Consider the following 26,128-nt stretch of genomic DNA (forward strand, 5'->3'; position numbering starts at 1 on the left):
CTCATTATCTCTGTCTTGACATTGTTGGATTGAGCTTTTGAAACTTTTCTCTTGGATGGTCTTCATGACACAATAGTGCAGTGTTCCCTTTACTTCATTGTTTCCCCTTTTACAATTTCTTTCTTCTTCTTTTTATCTCCCTACTCCCTAACTACAGTGTTCTGAAAATTGGTCCTCATTAACTCTGTTTTCTTTTATTTACACTGTCTCCTACCTATAAACTCATCCACACTCAGCAGTTCAACCATGGAGATGATTTAAGGTCCCTATCTGTAGGCAAGACCCATCTCCTGAATTTCAGCCCTGGATTACCTACTGGCCATTTACATTTGGTTACACCCCTTCATCTCAAACTGAGAATCTCTAAATTAGAAGTAATTCTCTTTCTCTGGCCCCTAAATTGACTCATCTTCCTATTTATGTACTTCTGATAGGATTTTTATTATTATGCTTGATGCACAGGCTATCCAAAATGTCAGATTTTTGTGTGTCTCCATTTCTCTTTCTGTCCATATCACTTAGATCTCTTCTTTTTCAGTCTTATGGTGTCCAATATTGCTCATGACTTGGCTTACCGTGCCTGGTTTGTTGCCTTAAACTCTTAAGCAAGAGCCCTAATCTACAACTTCTTTTTGTATCAAAATGCACTTGAAAACTGAGAAGATCCTAATTTTCTTACAGTAACACTTTTATCCCAAAACAAGCTCTTCTCAAAAAGAATATATGGCTTCCTTATGGCTTGTACAAGAAACACCTAACTATAAAAGTCTTTGAATGACAGATAAAAAAATATGGGAATATTTTTAGGGGTCTTTATTTGGGAAGCTATGTAAAAATAATGAAGAATAAAAAAATTAATTTTCTTTAAGTATATTTTGGTGGATGGGTTAGTAAGGTTGAGGCAGGCATACCATCTGGGAGTTAAATAATCCTCAAATGAAGTGATGGATAAGAACTTAAAATGATATAGTGAAAAGACCAACTTAAGAATGGAGAAATCATCTAGTGTTAGAGATTGATGTACGGGTTGTGGGGATGAGGGAAAGGAAAAAAACTAGAAATACCTGCCAGTTTCAAGGATGGTGATATGTAAAACTGTGGGAAAATTAAATATATAGGAAAGTAGGAAAATAGAACTGTATGGGGACAGAGAAAGTTTGTGATTTCCATTTTAAATATATAGTGTTACTGATACTCTCAAGTAATATGTCAAACAGACAACCTGAGATATGTTAGGAACTTTTAAACATGGGATTCCTTCTCTGAGCAATTTTCATGGTTTTTCCTAAAAGGAAAGATCATAGAACCATATATGGATAATAGTCCTTTAAGCTTGAGAGGGTGATCTGCCACTTTAGAGCGAGTAGGCCCTAAAGATTTCAATCATACATCATGGTCAGAAAGAATAATCACATACAATAAATTATTGGAATTAAGATAAATATAAAAAAAGATTCCTTTATGCATGACCATATTCCTATCTTGTTTCTTCTAGAGTCAATCAAGGAGGTGAGGAAAAGAGAGGAGCTGTTAATTCATTCTCATTATTTATGTTCCAAGAAGTGTCAGTTGACGTTTCTTGTTTGTATGATGTTCACACTTACTACCCTTTCCAACTGCTAATTCATTTATTACTCCCCTGTTCACTTTATCTTTATTGGTATTGGAGTTTCAATCATGACTTTTATTTTTAAAGCAATGTTTTTGCTAAGAAACACACACACACTCTGAACACCATCACCTCCATGCAGAGCTGCCACTCTGGCTTTATGTACCCTTTCAAAATTAGTTACTGTTTTATAAGTAAAATTTCAACAATTTTATACCTGCCCAACTCAAGCAGACTGGTTCCTATCTAGGCCTCAGAATTTCAGCCCAAATTCTAGGCAAAAAAAAAAAAAAAAAATTACAAATGTGACAAAAACACATAATAGAAATTTAGAGTGGATGGGAAAAGAGTAAGAGACAGAACCCAGGCTCTTAGGCCAATATTAACCATCCCACTGCACAGGAAGCTCACAAGCAGAACCTGACTCCTATGAGACCGGTCCTCCAGCCTACGACACACTTTAGGATAGACTGAGACACAAACCTGGTAACTTTAAGGCTCAAACATTTTCACTTCTAGGAAGTGAACTCTTTATTGGGAGCAGGACTTAGAAGGTTTCTAAGTGCCCAAATAGCTTCAATAAGGCCATCACTTATCCCACTGTTCAAAGTAGGGTTTCTATAAAAAATGTCTCTTTCTGGTCACCAACGTTTGCCCAACTTCAGTGAAATGGCACAGAAAGTTGCTTGGAGACTTATATGCTCATGCCTCTAAGTGTAGATGTAGATATATGTGTGATCCCACACCTCACACACGGTATTTTTCGCCTGCTTTAAGTCGTGACTTTACTTCTTTATCATTCTATACTCTGCTTTCTGACTATAGCTAGCTAGACTCTTTTGCATCTTACTGTATATGAAGGATAAAGATGCAAGAATTAATATGTTTCAACAGAAGTCACACTTCAATCTACACAAACTCATCCAAATGTCCAAAGAGGAAAAAACAATCTGGAAATGCAATCAGAGATTCAGCATAAGGTACAATTCTTCCTTATTGCTTTGGGCCTGCCTTCAACAAGACTAAACATTATGTACCCTCTGAACCTCCCTAAACTTTTCCCTCCCTGAAACATCACTGTTCTTTGTCCCACCTTTCGGGATTCAACTAATACAGTAATATAATAGCCCTAAGGTATTATTAGCTAATAATCACTTTATAGTTTAACCTTTAACAACTGTATTTTCCATTTTAAGTAAGAGATCTTAATGTCTTAATTAATGAAATCAATACTATATATGTATGGGTTATCACTAAAAATATTTAGGTACAAAGGCCATAAATTCCTTTCAATTTACTCAAATGCTCCTAATATATCAGTTTTATAAATGGTATTGACCTTCTTAAAGAAACATCTTCTGGCTGCGTTGATTTTTTTTCTATTATTTTTCTCTTTTCTATTCGATTGGTATCTTCTCTGTTCTTTAAATATAGGTGGCCTCCTTCACTTACATTTAAGTGAGATTGTGCATTTGAAATGTTGTTTAAGTCCATAGATCATGCTTGTACCACCAAATACCTCTCCACTAGGCTAGCAGATAATGTGAACAAATACAAATATTAATATGAACACAACTGTATGGATAAAAGTTGATCAAAACAAGTCAGCTCTTGAGCCTCTCAGTCCCCTCCAATTCACTTTACTTACCTTTTCCTCTAACAAACTGGGGAGCTTTCAAATATGCCCATGAAAGACAAAAGGCTATCCTACCTCTTTTCCTAGAGGTTATGCAAAAAGTATTTCACTGTACCCAGATAAGAAAATGGGTTTCTGCACATTCTTTCCTGGGTCTGTGTTACTGACTTGGTGAACTTTGCTGTGGAAGTGAGGGCAACACCGGATAAGCATGATCTTACCTCACTCTTTGGACAGCCATCAGGGTTTCAAATTACAGCAAGGTCCCTCCAGGGTCAAGTTCACCTTCATTTCAAATGAAGTTGCAGGTCTCTTCCCCTTCAAGTTGAATGGACAAAAAATGTCAACTTCAGATTATTGCTCAGCATCTTTTAAAGAACAAACATTAATTACATGCCTATTACGTGTCAGGTACTGCCTAGCCAGATGCATTATTTCCTCCAATGTTCACTACTTTGGTGGGGGAGGTTGACTCATCGGGACCCACTTTCCATTGTCAAGGCAATTTGTGATCTTAGTAATTAAAAAAAAAAAAAAAGACCAATGTACCTAGAAATAACTCCGGAGGTTTATATTCTGTGAATAGCCAAAGAATTACATGGGAGGCTGTCAAAGCAGATTTTAATAAGGCTTAGATACACCACAAAAACCCCTTCCTGTAGCAAAGCATTACTCAGACCTTCTTTCCAATTTCAGCTCTTTCCCAAGACAACATCATAACCACCCACAGCATATGACAGGGGCTGGAGGGATTACACCAGGAGAGACAGGTCAAATCACATGCCACTGCTCCATTTTTCTGCTAGGGGAAAGATGCTGGATCTTCATGTTGTGATTTCTTAACATTTCTGACACTGTTTTACAAGACCCTGGAGCACCTGTGTCTCTCCCAAAGCCCTCCCCAATTGATACAAATGTTCAGAACCACTAGATCCGACTTACTGAATATGTGAAAGGCAAAAAGAATTTTAAGACCAAATAGGAGTATAGACTACCAACAGAGGCCTTTAGTGAATGGTAAAGAAAAATAGAGGAATATACTATTGCTCAAACCAAAACGGCAGGAATCCGAAATGTTGCTTAAACCCGGAACAGCAGAGATTCCAGACTCCCACTGCTTAAACGGGAAGCACAAAGTATACTCTCAACTCTGATGCAGGCCCTTGAAATCTTACTTCAACTACTTTTACTATGACTATAAATGCTTACTATAATGATAAAAATTCATGCAATTTATTTCTAAACCATCAAGTGGAATTTTGCCCTAAAGAATGAAAGCTCCATTTCTGGGTAAGGACTCTCTCTCAGTGAACACTTTCCTTCATACAGAGTTTCACACTAAATTTCATTCTGAATTTCAGATTCATCTTGCATAAAATTTTACTTAATGAATCTCTTTCTTTTATTGCAAGTGCAAACCTAGAATTCTTGCCCAAACCTTTGTTGTCTTTCTCCAGTATGCACCACTGTATACCTGGGATAACCTGATTTTAAATACTCATTTGACTCAGTGAGTGAGAACTTTGCAGAGAAAAATCTCACCAATTGCAGAAAATTTTTACATTTTTCTTCCACTTCCTGTGGTATCTTTGAAAATGGTTTTCTCCTCTAGCTTAAGAAATGCGTTTTAGAAGAATGAGGACAGTTCCACGGACCTTTTATTTATATTACACATTTGCCCTGAGCTGGATATAAAGTGACAACCCCCAGCTCTATTTTCTCCTTTATAGAACTTTGGAATTGTTTCTTTTGAAAAAACAAAACAAAATAAAACAAAACAGATAAAACTCAGTTGAGCTTCTTCATCTGGGGCCTGTCCACAGGGGATATAAATTTCAGGATCTGAGTACGAGAAATAAGTTGCATTACATTCAGTGTTCCAATCAAGGGAAAGTTGTAAGTGGCAGGTTTTCTGTGTTGTTGGGATTTGTAGACACATAATTTCTGTTCACTTACAGAAAATAATTTGTTAAAAATGAAGAGAATGTTGTTTACAGTTTTGGCTTAAAAAAATAGAAGCACCTGTTGGAGAGTGAAATTCTACTCATGAGATAATCAGTAACCCTAATACAATTGACTATTTCCCTAATATCCTGAAAAGAGAAATCTGGGATTTCCACTTATCATGATGTGCATTGAGAAATGTATGGAATTGTTGAATCACTATATTGTACACCTTAAACTAAGATAACATTATATATTAATTATACTGGAATTTAAAAAATTAAAATTAAAAGAATACACTGAAACTTTTGTTACTGGTGTTTGGCTTTGAACCAAAGAAGTTTATAATTTTAATATAATTGCATACCTCATTTTTATCCTTTAGGTATTTATTTCATTTCTTAATTAAATAATCCTACCTTATATCAAGTTAATTAAGATATTTTCATATAAAAAACTTTTGCTCTTAACACTGAGATCTTTAGTGGAAAGTTTCTGTATCATGTTGAGTAACAATTTAGTTTTAATTTCTATCTTATGGATAGTTAATTGTCTAAATATCATGAATTTAAATAATCCATCTTTCACACTTTGACATGTAATGCCAATTCTATTACATGCCAAATTCCCTTATCTTCATGGGTCACTTTCAGAGCTGTCTATTGCACGCCATTAGTCTATGTGTCTATTCTACTAATAACATGATGTTTCATTTCTTAAAGATTACTGAAATGAGATTATCTTAGATCATTGAATCATTGAACCCTCAATGTAATCATGGATCCTCATTAGAGAAGCAGAAGGAAACTTGCATGTGTGTGTGTGCACACACACACACACACACACAGAAGAATGTGATATGAAGACAGAGCCAGATATTGGAGTGATGTACCCACACACCAAGGAATAACATGAGGTAAGGAATGGATTCTCTCCCAGAGCGTATAGGAAAACAGCTTTGTTAACACCTTGATTTCAGCCCAGTGATACTGATTTGGGACTTCCAGACTCCAGAACTTCTGCTGTTTTAAGCCACCAACATTGCAATAATTTGTTACAGCTTCTACAGAAAACTAATTCAGATTTTGATACCTAGAAGAGATCCTTCTGGAATAAGTAATCAAATATGTGGAAGTGGCCTTGGATAATGGAAATGGATAATGGTACAGAATGTTGTAGTGAATAGAAGGGGCCTCAATTGCCTTAAACAAACTGTTGGTAAAATATGGGTGTTAAAGGAGCTGTTGGTGAAGACACAGAAGGAAATGAAAAGCACAGTAGTGAAAATCTATGTCATCTGAGAGAAAACATATCATCATAAATAGAATGTTTGTAGACATATGAATGCTAAAAGCAGTGCTTGTGAAGATTCAGAAGGAAATAAGGAGAGTGTTATTGGAAAGAGGAAGAAAGATGCTCCTTGTTTCAGAGGGGCAGAAAATTTAGCCAAAGTGTGTTCTATCAAAAAGAAGTCCAGTTTTATGGCTATTCAACCTTTGTTAGTGCTGAAGACATTGGATACATGACTCATGGATTGCCTCAAACATCTCATCAGAAGCCAGGAATGAAGACGGGATTATCCATCAAAGATCTGTGAAGGTCCCACTTGTCTGGTGGTGTGAATGGCTGTGACATACACAAGGTTCCCTAGAGAAAAAAAAAGAAAGAAAAAATATGTAAGTAATTCATTCATGTGATTATATAGAATGGCAAGTCCAAAATTTGCAGGGTAGGTCAGCAGGAGAGAGACCCAGAATAAGCCTATGTTACATGTCAAGTCCCAAATCCCTCTTCTGCAGAATTCCTTTTGCTCAGGGTGAAGGTCAGCCTTTTGGTCTTAGTCAAGACTTCAACTGATTAGACAAGGCCCACCCACATTATAGAGAGTGATCTACTTCACTTTTTTTTTTTAACTGAAGTATAGTTGACGTCTAATAGTTTCAGGTGTATTACACAGTGATTAAACAACTATATACATTACAAAATGCTCACCATGAGAAATATAATTACCATGCATCACTACACAAAATTACTGCAATATTATTGACTATATTTTCTATGTTATGCTTTTTGGCCCCATCTTATTTTATAACTGGAAGTTGGTACTTCTTAACCCCTTCATCTATTTTGCCTATCCTCCTACTCCTCTACCTCTGGAAACCACTCACTTGTTCTCTATGAATCTGTTTCTCTGTTGTTGTTTGTTTTGTTAGATTCTACATATAAATGAAGTCATATGGTATTTGTCTTTCTCCGTCTGACTTATTTCACTTAACATAATACACTCTAGTTAGATCCGTCCACGTCTGTTTCACTGATTTAAATGTTAATCTCATGCAAAAACACCCTCACAGAAAGACCCAGAATAATGTTTGACTATCTGGGCATCATGGCCTAGCCAAGTTGACACATAAAATTAACCATCATAATATTATCCCAGAAGAAACAACCTGGACTAAAAGCAACAGACACAGGACAAAATGAAAGAAAGTTTTCAGTCTCTCAATATTCAATAGGCTGGAAAAAGGCTGATAAAACTACTAAGCAGCAAAGAAATGCTACCTTTCAAGAAAAAGGGAGGATGACTCTGAGAGCACAGCTTTGAACTCAGAGGCTGAAGCTGCAGGTGCAGAGGCATAGACCAGAGTCTCAAGCCCCAGAGACTTGAAACCTAATGGAGTTTCCCCCACTGGACTGAAAAATTGTCTAGGATTAGTGACCTCTTAATTCCTTCCATTTTCTACCTTTTGGAATGTATATGTCTATAATTAGTATATTACACTTGTCCCATCATTGTATTTTTAAAACAGGTAACTTGTTTTCTATTTTCACAAGTCCATTGGTGGAGACAAATTCTGGACCAGGATGGATCAAAACCAGAGTCTCACCCACACCAGATTTATCTAAATGATGAGACTTGGGAATGATGATAATTAGATGAAAGTTTGGACTTGAGTTGATGCTATAATGGGCTCAGACCTTTGGGTATGTTGGGATTTCTCACGTGGGAAGAACATGAACCTTTGAGGGCCAGAAAATGGTCCCCACAAAAGACATTCACACTGTAATTCCTGGAACCTGTGAATGTTATCTTATTGAAAAAAAGGGTCTATGTCATTATGATTAGGTTAAAAATCTTGAGAAAGGGAGGATTATCCACATGGTCCCTAATTACAATCTCACAAATTCTTATTAGAGAAGACAGGGATATTTGAACACACACACATACACACACACACACACACACACACACAATTCAAATAAAGATGGAGGTAGAGAACAGAGGAATACAGCCACAAGCCAAAGAAAGGGGGCAGCCAACAAGGAACAGATTCTTACCTAAAGTCCCCCAGGAGTACAGCCTTGCCAACACCCTGATTTCAGCCCAGTGATACAGATTTTGACTGGTAACCTCCAGAACTCTGAGAAAAATTTTTATTGTGTAAGCCAAAAACTGTGATAATTTGTTACTAAATCCAGGAAAAACTAATAAATATATTTTTAGAATTTCACTGAATTTAGAAATTAATTTGTGGATCATTTTTATATCTTCCCATCTGTCACCATGCATATACCAATCATTTTTTTTGATCTTCACTTACATCCCTTAAGTTAAAAATTTTTTTTGCTAAAGGTCATGCACATCTGTTGTTTGAGCTATTTCTTACCATTACTTACAGTAATTACAAATTACAGTATTTGTTGCTATTGTGAAGTGGATCCTTTTAGCATTATTACATTTTCTATTTATTACTCTTTGTGCCTATTGATTTTAGCATATCAGTATTATATCCAATCTACTCTAAAAAACTCATTTTTTCTATTAGTTTATAGACTTTTCTGGATTTCCTATTTAGAGAAGAATTTAATATGCAAATGGCAAGATTTTAGGATTCTTTTTATTCTTATATATTTTTTTTTCTTCTTTAGAACAAGGTAGAAGCACTATCTAAGACTGCCATGACTTTGTGGAACAGTCATGGTAATAGAAAATATCCTGTTCCCCCTCCACCTGCCACTTATTTTAAAGAGACCATTTCTATTTCACCATGAAATATGATGTTTCTGTACACTTATGATGGGTACCTATTATCAATTAAGGGATTCTCTTTTATTCTTTTTTTTTTTACTATGTTTACTAGGAGTTTTTTTCATGATTGGGTTGAGATTTATCAAATTATTTTTTCTGCTTGGAATTAAGTTGTTATTTATTTATTTTAGAGGGGGGGAGGGGTAGGGGGAGAGGAAGAGAGAGAATCTTAGGCAGGCTCCATACCCAGCCCTGAGCCCAAAGCAGGGCTCAATCTCCTCTTTGACCCTGAAATCATGACCTGAGCTGAAATCAAGAGTTGGATGCTTAACTGACTGAGCCACCCAGGCAGCCCCCTGTTATGTAAATTTATATATTTATGTAAATAAATATTTACCATGCTTGGGGTTCTTAGGAGTCCTTGAAACTGTGGACTGATGTCTTCCATCAGTTTGGAAAAATCCTCCGCTATATAAGATCTTCAACTGCTGCTTCTCTCTTCTCTCCTAGAGATTTCCCATACTCTAAACTTTCTCTACATATTCTCTATATCTTGCACCCATTCTATTATTTTCCATCAGATTTTCTATGCTTCATTCTTCATGTATTTTTGTAAGCTGTCATCTAGTTCATCATCTCTAATCTATTATTACAACCACTTAGCTCCATCCATTTAGTCAACCCATCATTTCTGTTCTAGACTTTCCATTTTTTAAAAATATTTTATTTGTCAGAGAGAGAGAGAGCACGCACCTGAGTGCACAAGCAGGGGCAGTGGCAGGCAGAGAGAGAAGCAGGCTCCCCGCTGAGCAAGGAACCCGATGAGGGGCTCGATCCTAGGACCCTGGGATCATGATCTGAGCCAAAGGCAGGTGCTTAACCAAATGAGCCACCTAGGTGTCCCTAGACTTTCCATTTTTAATAGTTTCCAATTCTCTGCCCAAAATCTGTTTCTTATCTCTTTTAACAGCTACTCATTTAATCTTTTAAAGCTTTATTTATTTGAGAGAGAGCATGCAAGTGGAGGGAGGGGCAAAGGGAGAGGGAGAAGCAGACTCCCCTGTGAGCACAGAGCCTGACACAGGGCTCCATCTCAGGACCCTGAGATCGTGACCTGAGCCTAAATTAAGAGTTGGACCCTTAAATGACTGGGCCACCCAGGCACCCCTACTCATTTAATCTTTTGAAACATATTTTCCTGTCTCAATTTTTTTCAAAAATTTTAGGCTGTGTTCATCTTATTTTCTCTATTATTTAAAGTCCTATATGTATTATTTCCTTCTTTTTACTTTCTTTGGGTTTACTGCACTATTTTATTAAAGTCTTGAGTTAAACACTTAGGGCATTCATTTTCCATCTTATTTTCTAATATAAATTTCCTAAATTTGCTATCTTAAATATTATTATACATGATTTGCTATGTAATATATTCTTTATTTCATTCTGACACCTTTTATTTTTTTCTCGGATCTTCCAGTTGCAGGTTTTTAAATTTTCAAAGGTATGATATTTCAGATATTTTTATTAATTTCTTTTTTTTATTAATTTCTAAATTATTTTTTTTACTATGATCAATAATGTGTTCTAAATTACATTCTTTTCTATTGTTGAAACTTTGTTGATAGTCTAGTAGATGATTATTTACCATAAATGTCCCTTGTCCTTTAGAAGAATATATATTTATAGTGGAGGTTCTACATGAGTCTGTTGGTGGTATTATCAGATACTGACTGGTTCATTAATAATTTTTGGTGTCCTTGCCCTAAAAATTACTGAGACAGGTATGTTAAAATCTCCCATTTTGATTTAGGTTTGTTTCATGTGCTTCAAGACTATGTTTTGAGAGGCATACAAAATTACTTATAATGACTCCTTTATCTTTAAAATGTTTTTTGTTGTTCACTTTGTTTTGCTCTATTTTCTACTTTGCCTGATCTTAATAGCCCTATACACTATTATCCTGTTCTGTGTGTACTGGCATCTTTTTCCATCTCTTTACTTTTTTATCCCTTTACTTTTTAAAATAAAAAAAAAAGTAGGCAATGCTGTTTAAAGAGGTACATCTAAATCTCTTTCTTTTGGCAAGTGAATCTGTGCACATTTACTGTGATTACTGATATAGTTAAATTCATTTTGTGCCTTCTTTTTATCATGTCTCTTCTCCCCCAGTTTGCCACGATAATGATTAAGTTCTCTGCCTGCCTTTGGTGAGATGCAACTTCACTATGACGGTCTCAATGTAGATTTTTATTTAGCATACTCTTCCATTTCAAGTCAGGGCATTCTGCAATTCTGTGAATCTCTGTCATTTTGTCTTTCCCCCATGAGTTCTGTTCTGTGTTTGTGGAACTCCTATCACTCAATCTTCCATGGCTCCCAACCACTTTTAAGGGCTGCATTCTGTATAATACCCTCTAATATATATATCCCAATTTACCCATTCTTGTAAAATTATATCTCATCCACATTGTGAAAGCTTCTTTTATTCAATGGCTCATATAACATCCAGCATTCTCTGTTATTTCCAGTCTTGTTTGTCAAAGTGTTCTAGTCTATCACTGAGATTTTAGTTATACTTCCTTAATGTCCTAAAGATTTTTAAAGCCCTTTTTCATCTGACTGTTCTCTTTTCTCAGGTTCTTGGGATGTTAACCCTCTTTGTTTTCAAAGTGGCTATGTCTGAGGGAGTCCCTGATTTTCTGGGTTATGGGAATGTCCCAAAAGAGTGGTTTTACATATGCTTCTGTCAGCTGCCCTACAAAGTTCACTGGTCCAGCATCCCTTATATGCTCATTTCTTGGCTTGAAATTTCTGAACTCCAAGGTCACTATAAATTCAAACTCCACATCTGCATATGCCACCTGTTTGGGGTTTCAACTATTAAGACATTTCTTTATTTCTATCTATAATCTTAAATAAAGGCAACATTTCTGATTCTCTAATTTAAAGATTATAATCTCCTAGTCCCAAAGAGGCACCAGTTCTAAGATTATTGAAGGGATATCATGCCAGCTTATTGACTTGGAAGCTTAAGGCAATATTGCCTATGCTCACATTGTCATTAAGACTTTAGACCCACATCCTTAAAGCCTATTGTTATGTCCACTACTCCCATGGATCATGGCAGCTTTCTCAGTTTGTGAGACTCGTAACTTGATTTCTATTCCATCTTAATTTCTAGCACCTGGGCTTTTTTTTTTTTTCTTTTTTTGAGCTTGCTATGTATAGAAAGCAATTATGGTTACTATATTTTATTCACCATTTCTATGTGTTTGGAGTGAGAAAGGAGTCAGTTTTACCTAAATATACCTTGTTTTTAAGTTCTTATTCTTTAACATGGTCACACACTGTTTTGTACCTTACTTTTTTCACCTAATAATCTTGCGATTATTCTCTATCAATAGCTCTAAGTTGCTTTTGTCTCTGAATGGCTGCATAGTATCCCATTGTAATTATGCAGAATATTTATGTAACTAGACACTATTTGCAATATTTTTAAACAAAACATTTCCACTGCATAAGATGTGGAAAAGATAGAACACAGGTGTATGTTTCTAGCTCTTTTCCTTCCAGGTATAATTTTTATGTCTAAACATATGACTTGGTAACCTACACTAGCATTTAAAAATACTGAGCACACTTTGATCTTTGATATTCCTTAAATGCTCTTCAGTAATTACCATGACTATCTAGTAATATATTTAATTATTTAAATGTATATTTGTATATTAAAGTTGTTCCAAACTATTCACTAATATTAATGTCATAATGCCCATTATTACATATAAATATTTTTAGGTCTCATTATTACTGCTGATTTAGAATTACTGTAATGGATAGTCAATTCTTAGGTATAAATATTTTTTTCTTTTGATACATATTATGAAATTGCCTTCTAAAATTGTATTCTAAATTGCCTAAAGTCCCTCCAAAAGAGTATAAGTGACTATTTCCTCATATCCTTTTCCATGTTTTCACATTTTTCAAATTTTTGCTAAAATGGTGGGCAAAAAGTTGGCATTTCTTTGTTTTAATTTACATTTACTTTGTGGAGCTAGGGATCTCTTCATATGTTTACTTTTGTTTCCTCAGTGAATTGCCTGTTTATCCTTTTACCCATTTTTCTATTGGAATATTTTTTCTTTGTCATATTCATCATTTGGTTGTCTACTACACCATATTTTCTGGAAGAGCACATAGGTGTTTCCTTATGACTCCTTGCATTCCTTAGAATATCTTTCTATTTTTATTATGCATGATTGACAATTTGTTTGGTGTGTAATTCTTAGGTTCCATAGTGAAGCAAGAAAAGTCTTCCAGACTTCTCTGCTTTGGCTTTTCCACTTGTCAGGCAAATGTGTGCTCCCTGAATTCCCTCACAAAGCACACCCATTTGCACTTATCAACTGCCTTTGAGTCTTAAAATGCCAAGCTGATTAATGTAATTTTTAGTGAAGTCTTCATTTGGCTTGTGTAACTATGGATAAAGCCTGCAATGTGAGTGCCCCAAGCAGAGGAACCCTATCTTGGAGCAGTTTTTCCTTCATGATTGTTATCAAGCAAAACTGTTGGGCTGGTGCTCACAATTTTGCCTGGGCCCCCACGGTGTCACTTCACACATCTTTACTGGAATGGTACTTTGTCTACCTGTCATGATACCCTCGTGCACAATTAACCTTCCATGAGCCATCACCAAGAAAACCCAGGCTTCTCCACATACGTGTGGTTAGAATGCAACTTATCCAAAGTGGTAGACCAGATTTCACATCTTCTATTCTAGTATCAACTTGCCCCCTGCCCCCCATGTCAGTGAGTATTAGTGGAGATCAGCTATGACTTTTTCCCCTTACTCACCCTAAAACTGTACTGCTTTCTCTAGACGCTGAGAGGTCTAACACATCTTGCTCCACCACGTCTCATTTGCACAATATCTCACAACAATTCCTAGAAATTTTTGGCATAGGACTGACACCTTTCTCATTTTCCCATCTTGGGTTCACATTTTGTTTTGTTTTGTTTTGAGATAAACTTCTGATTTTCTTTTAAAGATTTGATTTATTTATTTGACAGACAGCGAGAGACAGCGAGAGAGGGAACACAAGCAGGGGGGTGGGAGAGGGAGAAGCAGACTTCCCGCGGAGCAGGGAGCCCGATGCGGGGCTCGATCCCAGGACCCTGGGATCATGACCTGAGCTGAATGCAGATGCTTTGCTGACTGAGCCACCCAGGCACCCCCAGATTTTTAATTCTTTACTCCTTTGGTCATTTACTTAAAGATTTGAAAGGATGAAGTAGAATTCAGACAATGAATTTTATCATCTCACCAAGAAGTTCAGAGTTTGACTTTTTGAAGTACTGTGACTTTCAAACTTTGATATGTACAGAAATTACCAGAGGTGATTTTGTACAAAGGAGACCTCCAGAGATTCAGACTGAGTATCTCTAAGATGCACCCAATAATCTTTATTTCTAATAAACAACTCCTCTTCCAGGTGATTCCAATATAGGCCCCACCACTGTTTAAGAAACCCCAAAATAAACAAAAAAGAATTAAACCAGTGGTTTTCCAAGCATGGACCATAAATTGGTAAGTAATGCCTACAGATTAGTTTCTCCTGGGAACTTGTTTGGAAGGTAAAATTCTAGGCCTCAACCCATGAGAAACACTCTGGAGGTGGTGCCCAGTGATCTGTGCTTTAACAAGTCCTCCAGGAGTTTCTAATGCACACTCAATTCTGAGAACTGCTAAACTAGTGAGTCAGAAATCCCACCCACGTTCTAATCTGAGCTCTGTCTTTAGATAGCTCGGTGACCAGAGGAAAGTAATTCACTCTCTTTGGACCTCAACTTCTCTACTTAAAATATAAAGATGAGAGGCCAAGTATCTCCAAGGGTTTTTAAGGCTTAATCTCAAACTATTTTGTAGTACCTTCTATATTATATTTATTTTTCATGAAATAAATTGTATGTGATTGAGCCTTAAGTACTGTTGTTTATAATACATAGGGAATACCCAGGATCCAACAGCAAATATTTCCACAGAGCTAATCATTCAAGTCCAGAACAATTCAAAATACAGGTATAAACATTAATGATAATTCTGAATGTGGATTGCCTACAAACACTCAGAGTAGTCCATTAGGAAATAGTTGTTTTTCTTCCCCCCTCATTTTTTTAATATAAAAAGGCTGGGTTCCATTGGCATGTGGTTCACCAGCTCATTTTCTTCATCTGGCTGCTTTGATCTTAATTACTAGGGCTAGTTCTTGAATTGCAGCAGCTTGTTTTAAGGAGTATATGGCAGAAGGTGCTAAGCACAGGCAGCAGACAATGTGTTACTAAAAGGAGAAGAAATTTTCCTTTACATAAGAAGCCATATGCAGTCCAAATTTATCCATACTGTATCACTGAAATGTGTATTTTAAAACTTCATGTATGATTTTTCACAGGTATTGGTTTCATCCTTTGCATATTCAACATAGACCCTATAAAGAACAGGCAAAGATTTTGAAAGTCCATTTCAAGACACGCCCAGATTGTTCCTATGACTAACATTAGAGACCACCATCCATTGTCCTCTTGAAAGGCTTTGTTGAAAATCTTACACAGTCCTAGGGCATCCTTCTTACCACACCATCCTCACTCTTCAGGTCTCAAAAAGGTCTTGATGTCAAGGTGCTCCATCCTTGAAAGCAGCTGAACTGTGAAAGTTGCCACATTCCTACTTTTCAAGAAAGGAAAGCAAGGAGTTGGCTCTTTCTCTCTGTCCTGACTCCTTTGTCTCTCTCAGTGAGAGACAGTGGGTCTCTGGAGCTTCTTTTTACACCTTAGAGAACACCTGTGAAGCATCAAAGCTGCAGAACATGGCAGAGTGCCAGCCGTCTGAATATGGCCTTCTGCAAATTTTCTTTATCAACATACTTCTCCACTGAAATCTTGTCTCAAACACTGCATCCCTTTCCCCCTCACCTGGTTTCATTTGCTGTCACCCTTACTCAGCAACAGACCTCTGAGGGCACACATTAGACACTCAGTCTTTACTGAGATTTTCTTTTACAACAACTGCTCTGTCTCATAATCATCCTTGGAGCTTTAGATTCCCAACTGTGGCACCTCCAAAATCTAATTGCTTGGCACCACATTTCTGACATCACAGTCTGTTGCCATGGAAAGTGCCACTAATTCAGCATGATGACTTCCCTGCCAGAAGGAGAGGATGCAGGGAGAGGGAGACAACATTTGTTTAAGCATAAATATCTTTGATATTTAGCAAAGAGGCAAGAGACTATATGGAAGACAACAGAGAAGGCAAAAATTCCAATTTATATGAGCCTTTGAGTTCAGGGATCTTCTCTGGTAAAAGGCCTCAAATTTCTTGAGGTCTTCACATTGTACAAGAACTTCAAGGTGATTATTTCTGTGACTTTTGGGTTCATTGGGAGTAATATTGGAATGTGAAAACATTTAGAGTTTGAAAAGCATAATGTCCCTTCAAATGCTACATCTGCTTTTTTGTGTTGCAATCAGAGGATTATCTCGGTGAAAAGATGAGCATCACCCATTCTAAATAGCATTGCTCCTCTCAGCACAGCCCTTCCAATGAAGCCAGTTTACAGACAATTGAAGTTAACTTCTCCCTCCCGCATTTCTGCTAAGATGTGGGCCCCCACCTCTGCCAGGAATAAACCCTCCTAATAATGTCTACTGTTGATTTTACAGAGCTTCCACGAACAGTTTTTGCAAGGGCCTTGCCAAAACTCAAAATCTGCTCTTATGGCATAGATATAACTTAAGAACACTGTGTCTGGAAACTTATGAAATTTATAGTCTGGTTTTTACCATGATCTAATGGTACACCTCATAATTTGCTATTTAGGATTCTGTGTGAAAAAGCAAATTTGTATGCAGGTGCCTACCTCTCCTGTCCTTTTCCTAGATTCCTATTAAAATGGAATTTTTAAAAAGAACTGCATTATTTGCTTGACATTAGAAACTCCAGATCTACACCAAGAACAGAGAAATTTCTGCAAATGGAACTGGATGGAAGACTAAGACTATCCTGATCCTCCACTGCCTGCATGAGAAGTAACAACGTGCCTTAGAGGCCCTATGGTGGAATTCCACTAACACCCCTGAAGTTCAGGCAAAAGTTGTGCACGGGGTGGGCTATGGGTTGATTAGGAAGTTCCTCTCAGTTTCAGTAAGCATGGGAATGCACCAGACACTACAGGACATACCTAAAGGGAAGGCCAAAGTGATGCTTACTCAATTTTCATTTCTAGATGAGGTTCCTACTGACAAGTTATAGGGACCCTGAAAGGCAAGTGGGTTGGGTAAAGACTATCAGCTGCTACGTCAAATATGGGGTGAGGGGGAAGCTTGAGCAGAGAGGGGAAATGCTTGCAAATCTCTTCTTACTGTTTCTCACAAGTTGTTTGGATATCTGAAGGATTACACAGCACAACAATAAGCCCACAATTCCTCTCTCCCTTGGTCTACTAAGTCCCAAGTCTTCAAACAGGGGTCACAAATTCTGGGAGAAACCACATTGGGTGGCAACACTAACCATGGATATATCTTCCCCAATAAGGATTCAAGAACAGTAACGGTTTATGTGAAAAAGTACTCAAGTTCAAAGGCAAGAAACATGCTGAAGAATCAGCACAAAAGTCTTCTGGGAAATAGTTAATACAGGAAACAAGAACAATTCAGAGGTATTCTAATTCACTTTTTCAAGAAAATCCAAGAAAACATTTCATGTAATGTCAGGCAATGTAGAGGAATGGTTAAGAAGGGCTTCAATAAGTTCACATCAAAGCTCTGCTACTTGTAAACTACTTAATATCATTGATCTATTCTAAAACTATCTTGTCTCAATTTTCCCATTTGTAGAGTGGAGTGGTAATAGTATTTACCTGGGGGAGGTTGTCCAAGATGGCGATATAAGACCCTGAATTCACCTCCTCTCCAGGACAGACTGAAACTGTACCTAGATACAGAGCAATTCCTCCTGAAGAACTGAGGGCTGACTGAGCCACTCCTGCACAGCAGATGGTAGAGGGGCCACATAAGAAAGGGTAAAAAAAGACAAAGAGACACAATAAAAATGTGAACACCATCCCTGATGTGGTGACCTGCAGTAGGGAGGAATATCACTGAGGGGTTCACAGGCAGACTCATCCATCTTGGTGCACAGCAAAAAAGCAGCAGTTATAAGGGCAATTAGACTATAAGTGAAGGAAATCTCTACTAACCATGGAGAATTCACTGAATGGGCAGGTAACTGATTGAGTTCTCTCTGGGTCAGAGAAATGCAAGCACCATTTTTTAAGTTTCCCTTCCACCTTAATAGTGCAGACAGGGGCAGGGTCTAGGCACATTAACAGGTCTCCTCAGGTCAGCCAAGCAAATCCCAGACCCTTGGCCCACTCCAGCTCCAGCTGTACCATCTGGGTGGCCCCAGCATGGCCCACCCTAGGAACCTTCTGTGCAATGCTTACTTTAATTCCAACCATCCACTAGGGCAGCCCTGGGGAGGGCGCTCTGGGATAGCTCCAGCCCATGCCCATTCCACCCACTGCTGTGCCACCAAAGTGGCCTAGGTACAACAGCCCCGGGACAACACCCACAAGCCTCCACCAAAGCGGTCCTCAGTAAAGCAAGTTCCAAGACCCCAATGACATTTACCTGACTTTAGCTGCCCCACCAAGGCAGCCCAGGTGTTGTACACCCTGGTATTCCTAAGAATGTACCTGTTCTACTTCCACCATCCCACCAGGGCAGCCCTGAGCTGTACCAACACCGATTCCTGCTAACCTAAGCAATATGTTTTGTAGGACCCTCTAGCCAGTACCTACTCCAGTTCCAGCCATTCCATTAAGGCAACCCTGAGGAGTACACCCCGGGACTGCCTGGCCCATGCCCACTGCAGCTCCAGCCGGCCTTCGAAAGTCACTAGTCATTTGCAGTCTACAAAGGGGATGCTCCTACACAAGGTCATTCCTTCAACACTAGGATAGGTAGCCGTTGTGTTGAATTCACAGAAATCAACACAGAAAGTAAAACAAAATGAGAGCCACAGGAATATGTTCCAAACAAAAGAACAAGATGAAACTTTGGGGGACAGAGGACAATAAAATGGAGGCAAGTAATCTACCTGACAAGTAATTGAAAGTAATAGTCATGAAGGGGCGCCTGGGTGGCTCAGTCGGATAAATGTCTGCCTTTGGCTCAAGTCATAATCCCAGAGTCCTGGGATCGAGCCCCAAGTCGGGTTCCCTGCTTAGCAGGGAGCCTGCTTCTCCCTTTCCCTCTGGCACTCCCCACTGCTTGCACTTGTGCTCTCTTGCACGCACTCTCTCTCTCTCAAACAAGTAAATAAAATCTTTTAAAAAAGTAATAGTCATAAAGATGCTCACAGATTGGGAGCAAGATGGTGGAGGAGTAGGAAACCTGGATTTCATCTGGTCCCAAGAATTCAGCTGGATAAGGATCAAACCATCTGAACACCTACGAACTCAACAGGAGATCGAAGAAAAGAATAACAACAACTCTCTGAACAGAAAAGCGACCACTTTCTGGAAGGTAGGACGTGCGGAGAAGTGAGTCCGAAGTGATATTCAGGAGGATAGATGGCAGGGGAGGGGGCCTCCATCCGCCGCTTCTGGCAAGTGATAGAGCCGCGGAGCACAAAATCAGAACTTCTAGAAGTCTGCTCCGCTGAGGGATGTCGCTCCAGTGGCTAAGCCGGGGGTGGAATCCTAGCGGGACAGTGTGGCCTCAGGACCCTCAGGGTCACAGAAAGACCGGGGGTACCTGAGTGAGGCAGAGCTCCCAGGTATCAGAGCAGGGAAGCCGGATGCAGAGATGGAGCTGAGGCGCGGGCTCTCAGCTCAGGGTTGCCATAAACCGTGATCTGGGGCACAGTTGGGCCATTGCTTCTCCAGCAGGGACCCAACAAGCGGCAGATCCGGGGAGACTCCCCTACCTCCCCCGGGAGGAGTGGTGTGGGAGCTCACCACAGGGATCTGCTGGGTTTGGAGACTCCACACCGAGTTGTGTACCAAAGATAGAAACACTTGGTAACAGGCCAGGTGAGCACGGAGTGTGGCCAGAGACCAGGGAGATGGGAGTGATTAACTGCTTTTCTCTGGGGGCTAACTGAGGAGTGGGCCCCGAGTTCTCAGCTCCTCCGGGCGGAGATTGGGAGGCTGCCATTTTCACTCTCGTCCTCCAAAGCTGTATGGAGAGCTTGCAGGGAACAAAAGCTCCCGAGAGCAAACCCGAGCAGATTACTTAGCCCGGACTGGCAAGGGCGGGGCAATTCCACCTCCGGCAAAGACATTTGGGAACCACAGCAACAGGCCACTCCCCCAGAAGATCAACAAGAACAGCCAGCCAAGACCAAGTTTACTGATCAATGAGAACGGAAGAACTCCAGCGCAAGGGGAATAATGCACATAGAATTCATAGCTTTTTTCCCATGATTCTTTAGTCTTTCAAAGTTAATTTTTTTTAACTGTCTTTTTTTTTTAATTTTTCTTTTTCCCTTTTTCAACCAACATCTTATCAATCACCTTTTAAAATTTTTTTTTATTTTTCATTTTTAGAGTCATATTCTATCCATTCATAGTAGTTACCCTTATTTTTGGCATATATATATATAAGTTGTTTTCTCTTTAAAATTTTGAAATATGGTTTCTTCTAACAGATCAAAATATACCCTAAATCTCTACTGTATGGCTTTGTTCTACTCTCCTGCCTGATCACATTCTCTCCCTTTTTTTTTTCTTTCATTTTTTTTAAATACTTTCTTTTTTCAACCAACTTCTTATCAATTCCTTTTATAAAATCTTTTATAATTTTCATCTTTACGGTCATATTCCATCCCTTCATCGTATTAACCCTTATTTTTGTACATATATAAGTTTTTCTTTCTTAAAATTTTGGGAGGCACTTTCTTCTAACAGACCAAAATACACCCAAAATCTAGTGTGTGGCACTGATCTATGCACGAGCCTGATCATATTTGATCATATTCTGTTTTTGTTTGTTTTTATCTTTTTCTTTTGCTTTTTTTTCTTTTTCTTTTTCCTTTCTTTCCCTTTCTTTCCCCCCAGTTTCAGGTCTTTTCTGATTTGTTTAGAGTATATTTTCTGGGGACATTTTTACCCTGTTAGCATTTTGTTCTCTCGTTCATCTAGTCTCCTCTGGACAAAATGACAAGACAGAAAAAAATCACCTCAACAAAAAGAACAAGAGGCAGTACCAACTGCCAGGGAACTAATCAATATGGACATTAGTATGATGTCAGAACTAGAATTCAGAATGATGATTTTAAAGATACTATCTGGGCTTGAAAAGAGCATGGAAGTTATTAGAGAAACCCTTTCTGGAGAAAGAAAAGAAATAAAATCTAACCAAGTTGAAATCAAAAAGGCTATTAATGAGGTGCAATCAAAAATAGGGGCACTAACTGCTAGGATAAATGAGGCAGAAGAGAGAATTAGCAATATAGAACCCAAATGATGGAGAATAAAGAAGCTGAGAAAAAGAGAGATAAACAACTACTGGATCACGAGGGCAGAATTCGAGAGATTAGTGATACCATAAGATGAAACAATATTAGAATAATTGGGATCCCAAAGGAAGAAAGAGAGGGAGGGGCAGAAGGTATATTGGAGGAAATTATAGCAGAGAACTTCCCTAATTTGGGGAAGGAGACAGGCATCAAAATCCAGGAGGCACAGAGAACCCCTCTCAAAATCAATAAAAATAGGTCAACACCCCGACATCTAATAGTAACACTTACAAGTCTCAGAGACAAAGAGAAAATCCTGAAAGAACCTCAGGAGAAGAGATCTGTAACCTACAATGGCAGAAACATTAGATTGGTAACAGACCTATCTACAGAGACCTGGCAGGCCAGAAAGGACTGGCATGATATATTCAGAGCACTAAATGAGAAAAATACGCAGCCAAGAATACTATATCCAGCTAGGCTGTCATTGAAAATAGAAGGAGAGATAAAAGCTTCCAGGACAAACAAAAACTAAAGGAATTGCAAACACGAAACCAGCCCTACAAGAAATATTGAAAGGGGTCCTCTAAGCAAAGAGAGAGCCTAAAAGCAACATAGACCAGAAAGGAACACAGACAATATACAGTAACAGTCACCTTATAGGCAATACAATGGCACTAAATTCGTATCTTTCAATAGTTACCCTGAATGTAAGTGGGCTAAATGCCCCAATCAAAAGACACAGGCTATCAGATTGGATAAAAAAACAAGACCCATCAATAGGCTGTCTGCAAGAGACTCATTTTAGACCCAAAGACACCCCCAGATTGAAACTGAGGGAGTGGAAAACCATTTACCATGCTAATGGACACCAAAAGAAAGCTGGGGTGGCAATCCTTAGATCAGACAAAATAGATTTTAAACCAAAGACTGTAATAAGAGATGACGAAGGACACTATATCCTACTTAAAGGGTCTATCCAACAAGAAGATCTAACAATTGTAAATATCTATGCCCCTAACATGGGAGCAGCCAATTATATAAGGCAATTAATAACAAAAGCAAAGAAACACTTCAACAACAATACAATAATAGTAGGGGACTTTAACACCCCCTCACTGAAATGGACAGATCATCTAAGCAAAAGATCATCAAGGAAATAAAGACTTCAAATGACACACTGGACCAAATGGACTTCACAGACATATTCAGAACATTCCATCCCACAGCAACGGAATACACATTCTTCTCTAGTGCCCATGGAACATTCTCCAGAATAGATCACATCCTAGGTCACAAATCAGGTCTTAACTGGTACCAAAAGACTGGGATCATTCCCTGCATATTTCCAGACCACAATGCTTTGAAACTAGAACTCAATCACAAGAGGAAAGTCGGAAAGAACCCAAATACATGGAGGCTACAGAGCATCCCACTAAAGAATGAATGGGTCAACCAGGAAATTAAAGAAGAATTAAAAAAATTCATGGAAACCAATGAAAATGAAAACACAACTGTTCAAAATCTTTGGGATGCAGCAAAGGCAGTCCTAAGAGGAAAGTATATAGCAATACAAGCCTTTCTCAAGAACCAAGAAAGGTCTCAAATACACAACCTAACCCTACACCTAAAGGAGCTGGAGAAAGAACAGCAAATAAAGCCTAAGCCCATCAGGGAAGAGAAATAATAAAGATCAGAGCAGAAATCAATGAAATAGAAACCAAAAGAAGAGTAGAACAGATCAATGAAACTAGGAGCTTGTTCTCTGAAAGAATTAACAAGATTGATAAACCCCTGGCCAGACTTATCAAAAAGAAAAGAGAAATGACCCAAATCAACAAAATCATGAATGAAAGAGGAGAGATCACAACCAACACCAAAGAAATACAAACAATTATAAGAACATATTATGAGCAACTCTATGCCAGCAAATTAGATAACCTGGAAGAAATGGATGCATTCCTACAGATGTATCAACTACCAAAACTGAACCTGGAAGAAATAGAAAACCTGAACAGACCCATAACCACTAAGGAAATTGAAGCAGTCATCAAAAATCTCCCAACAAACAAAAGCCCAGGGCCAGATGGCTTCCCAGGGGAATTCTACCAAACATTTAAAGAAGAATTAAATTCTTCTGAAACTGTTCCAAAAAATAGAAATGGAAGGAAAACTTCCAAACTCGTTTTATGAGGCCAGCATTACCTTGATCCCAAAACCAGACAAAGACCCCATCAAAACAGAGAATTACAGACCAGTATCCCTGATGAACATGGATGCAAAAATTCTCACCAAAATACTAGCCAATAGGATCCAACAGTACATTAAAAGAATTATTCACCATGACCAAGTGGGATTTATCCCTGGCCTGCAAGGTTGGTTCAACAGCTGCAAATCAATCAATGTGATACAATACATTAATAAAAGAAAGAACAAGAACCATAAGATCCTCTCAATAGATGCAGAAAAAGCATTTGACAAAGTACAGCATCCTTTCTTGATCAAAACTCTTCAGAGTATAGGGATAGAGGGTACATACCTCAATATCATAAAAGCCATCTATGAAAAACCCACAGCAAATATCATTCTCAATGGGGAAAAACTGAGAGCTTTCCCCCAAAGGTCAGGATCGTGGCAGGGATGTCCACTATCACCACTGCTACTTAACATAGTATTAGAAGTCCTGGCCACAGCAATCAGACAACAAAAAGAAATAAAAGGCATCCGAATTGGCAAACAAGAAGTCAAACTCTCACTCTTTGCCGATGATATGATACTTTATGTGGAAAACCCAAAAGACTCCACCCCAAAACTGCTAGAACTCATACAGGAATTCAGCAAAGTGGCAGGATATAAAATCAATGCACAGAAATCAGTGGCATTCCTATACACCAACAACAAGACAGAAGAAAGAGAAATTAAGGAGTAGTTCCCATTTACAATTGCACCCCAAACCATAAGATACCTAGGAATAAGTCTAACCAAAGAGGGAATCTGTACTCAGAAAACTATAAAATACTCATGAAAGAAATTGAGGAAGACACAAAGACATGGAAAAACGTTCCATGCTCATGGATTGGAAGAACAAATATGGTGAAGATGTCAATGCTACCTAGAGCAAGCTACACATTTAATGCAATCCCTATCAAAATACCATCCACTTTTTTCAAAGAAATGGAACCAATAATCCTAAAATTTGTATGGAACCAGAAAAGACCCCGAATAGCCAGAGGAATGTTGAAAAAGAAAAGCAAAGTTGGTGGCATCACAATTCCGGACTTCCAGCTCTATTACAAAGCTGTCATCATCAAGACAGTATGGTACTGGCACAAAAACAGACACATAGATCAATGGAACAGAATAGAGAGCCCAGAAATGGACCCTCAACTCTATGGTCAACTAATCTTTGACAAAGCAGGAAAGAATGTCCAATGGAAAAAAGACAGTCTCTTCAACAAATGGTGTTGGGAAAATTGGACAGCCACATGCAGAAGAATGAAACTGGACCCTTTCCTTACACCACACACAAAAATAGACTCAAAATGGATGAAAGACCTAAATGTGAGACAGGAGTCCCTCAAAATCCTAAAGGAGAACACAGGCAGCAACCTCTTCGACCTCAGCCGCAGCAACTTCTTCCTAGAAACATCGCCAAAGGCAAGGGAAGCAAGGGCAAAAATGAACTATTGGGACCTCATCAAGATAAAAAGCTTTTGCACAGCAAAAGAAACAGTCAACAAAACCAAAAGACAACCGACAGAATGGGAGAAGATATTTGCAAATGACATATCAGATAAAGGACTAGTATCCAAAATCTCTAAAGAACTTCTGAAACTCAACACCCAAAGAGCACATGATCCAATCAAGAAATGGGCAGAAGACATGAACAGACATTTTTCCAAAGAAGACATCCACATGGCCAACAGACACATGAAAAAGTGCTCAACATCGCTTGGCATCAGGGAAATCCAAATCAAAACCTCAATGAGATACCACGTCACACCAGTCAGAATGGCTAAAATTAACAAGTCAGGAAACGACAGATGTTGGTGAGGATGTGGAGAAAGAGGAACCCTCCTACACTGTTGGTGGGAATGCAAGCTGGTGCAGCCACTCTGGAAAACGGTCTGGAGGTTCCTCAAAAAGTTGAAAACAGAGCTACCGTACTACCCAGCAATTGCACTACTGGGTATTTACCCCAAAGATACAAATGTAGGGATTCGAAGGGGTGTGTGCACCCCAATGTTTATAGCAGCAATGTCCGCAATAGCCAAACTATGGAAAGAGCCAAGATGCCCATTGACAGATGAATGGATAAGGAAGAGGTGGTATATATATACAATGGAATATCATGCAGCCATCAAAAAAAAAAAAAAAAACACAATGAAA

The sequence above is a fragment of the Phoca vitulina genome, unplaced genomic scaffold (genome assembly GCF_004348235.1).
Source record: "Phoca vitulina isolate PV1807 unplaced genomic scaffold, GSC_HSeal_1.0 scaffold33, whole genome shotgun sequence".
NCBI classification, from domain to species: domain Eukaryota; kingdom Metazoa; phylum Chordata; class Mammalia; order Carnivora; family Phocidae; genus Phoca; species Phoca vitulina.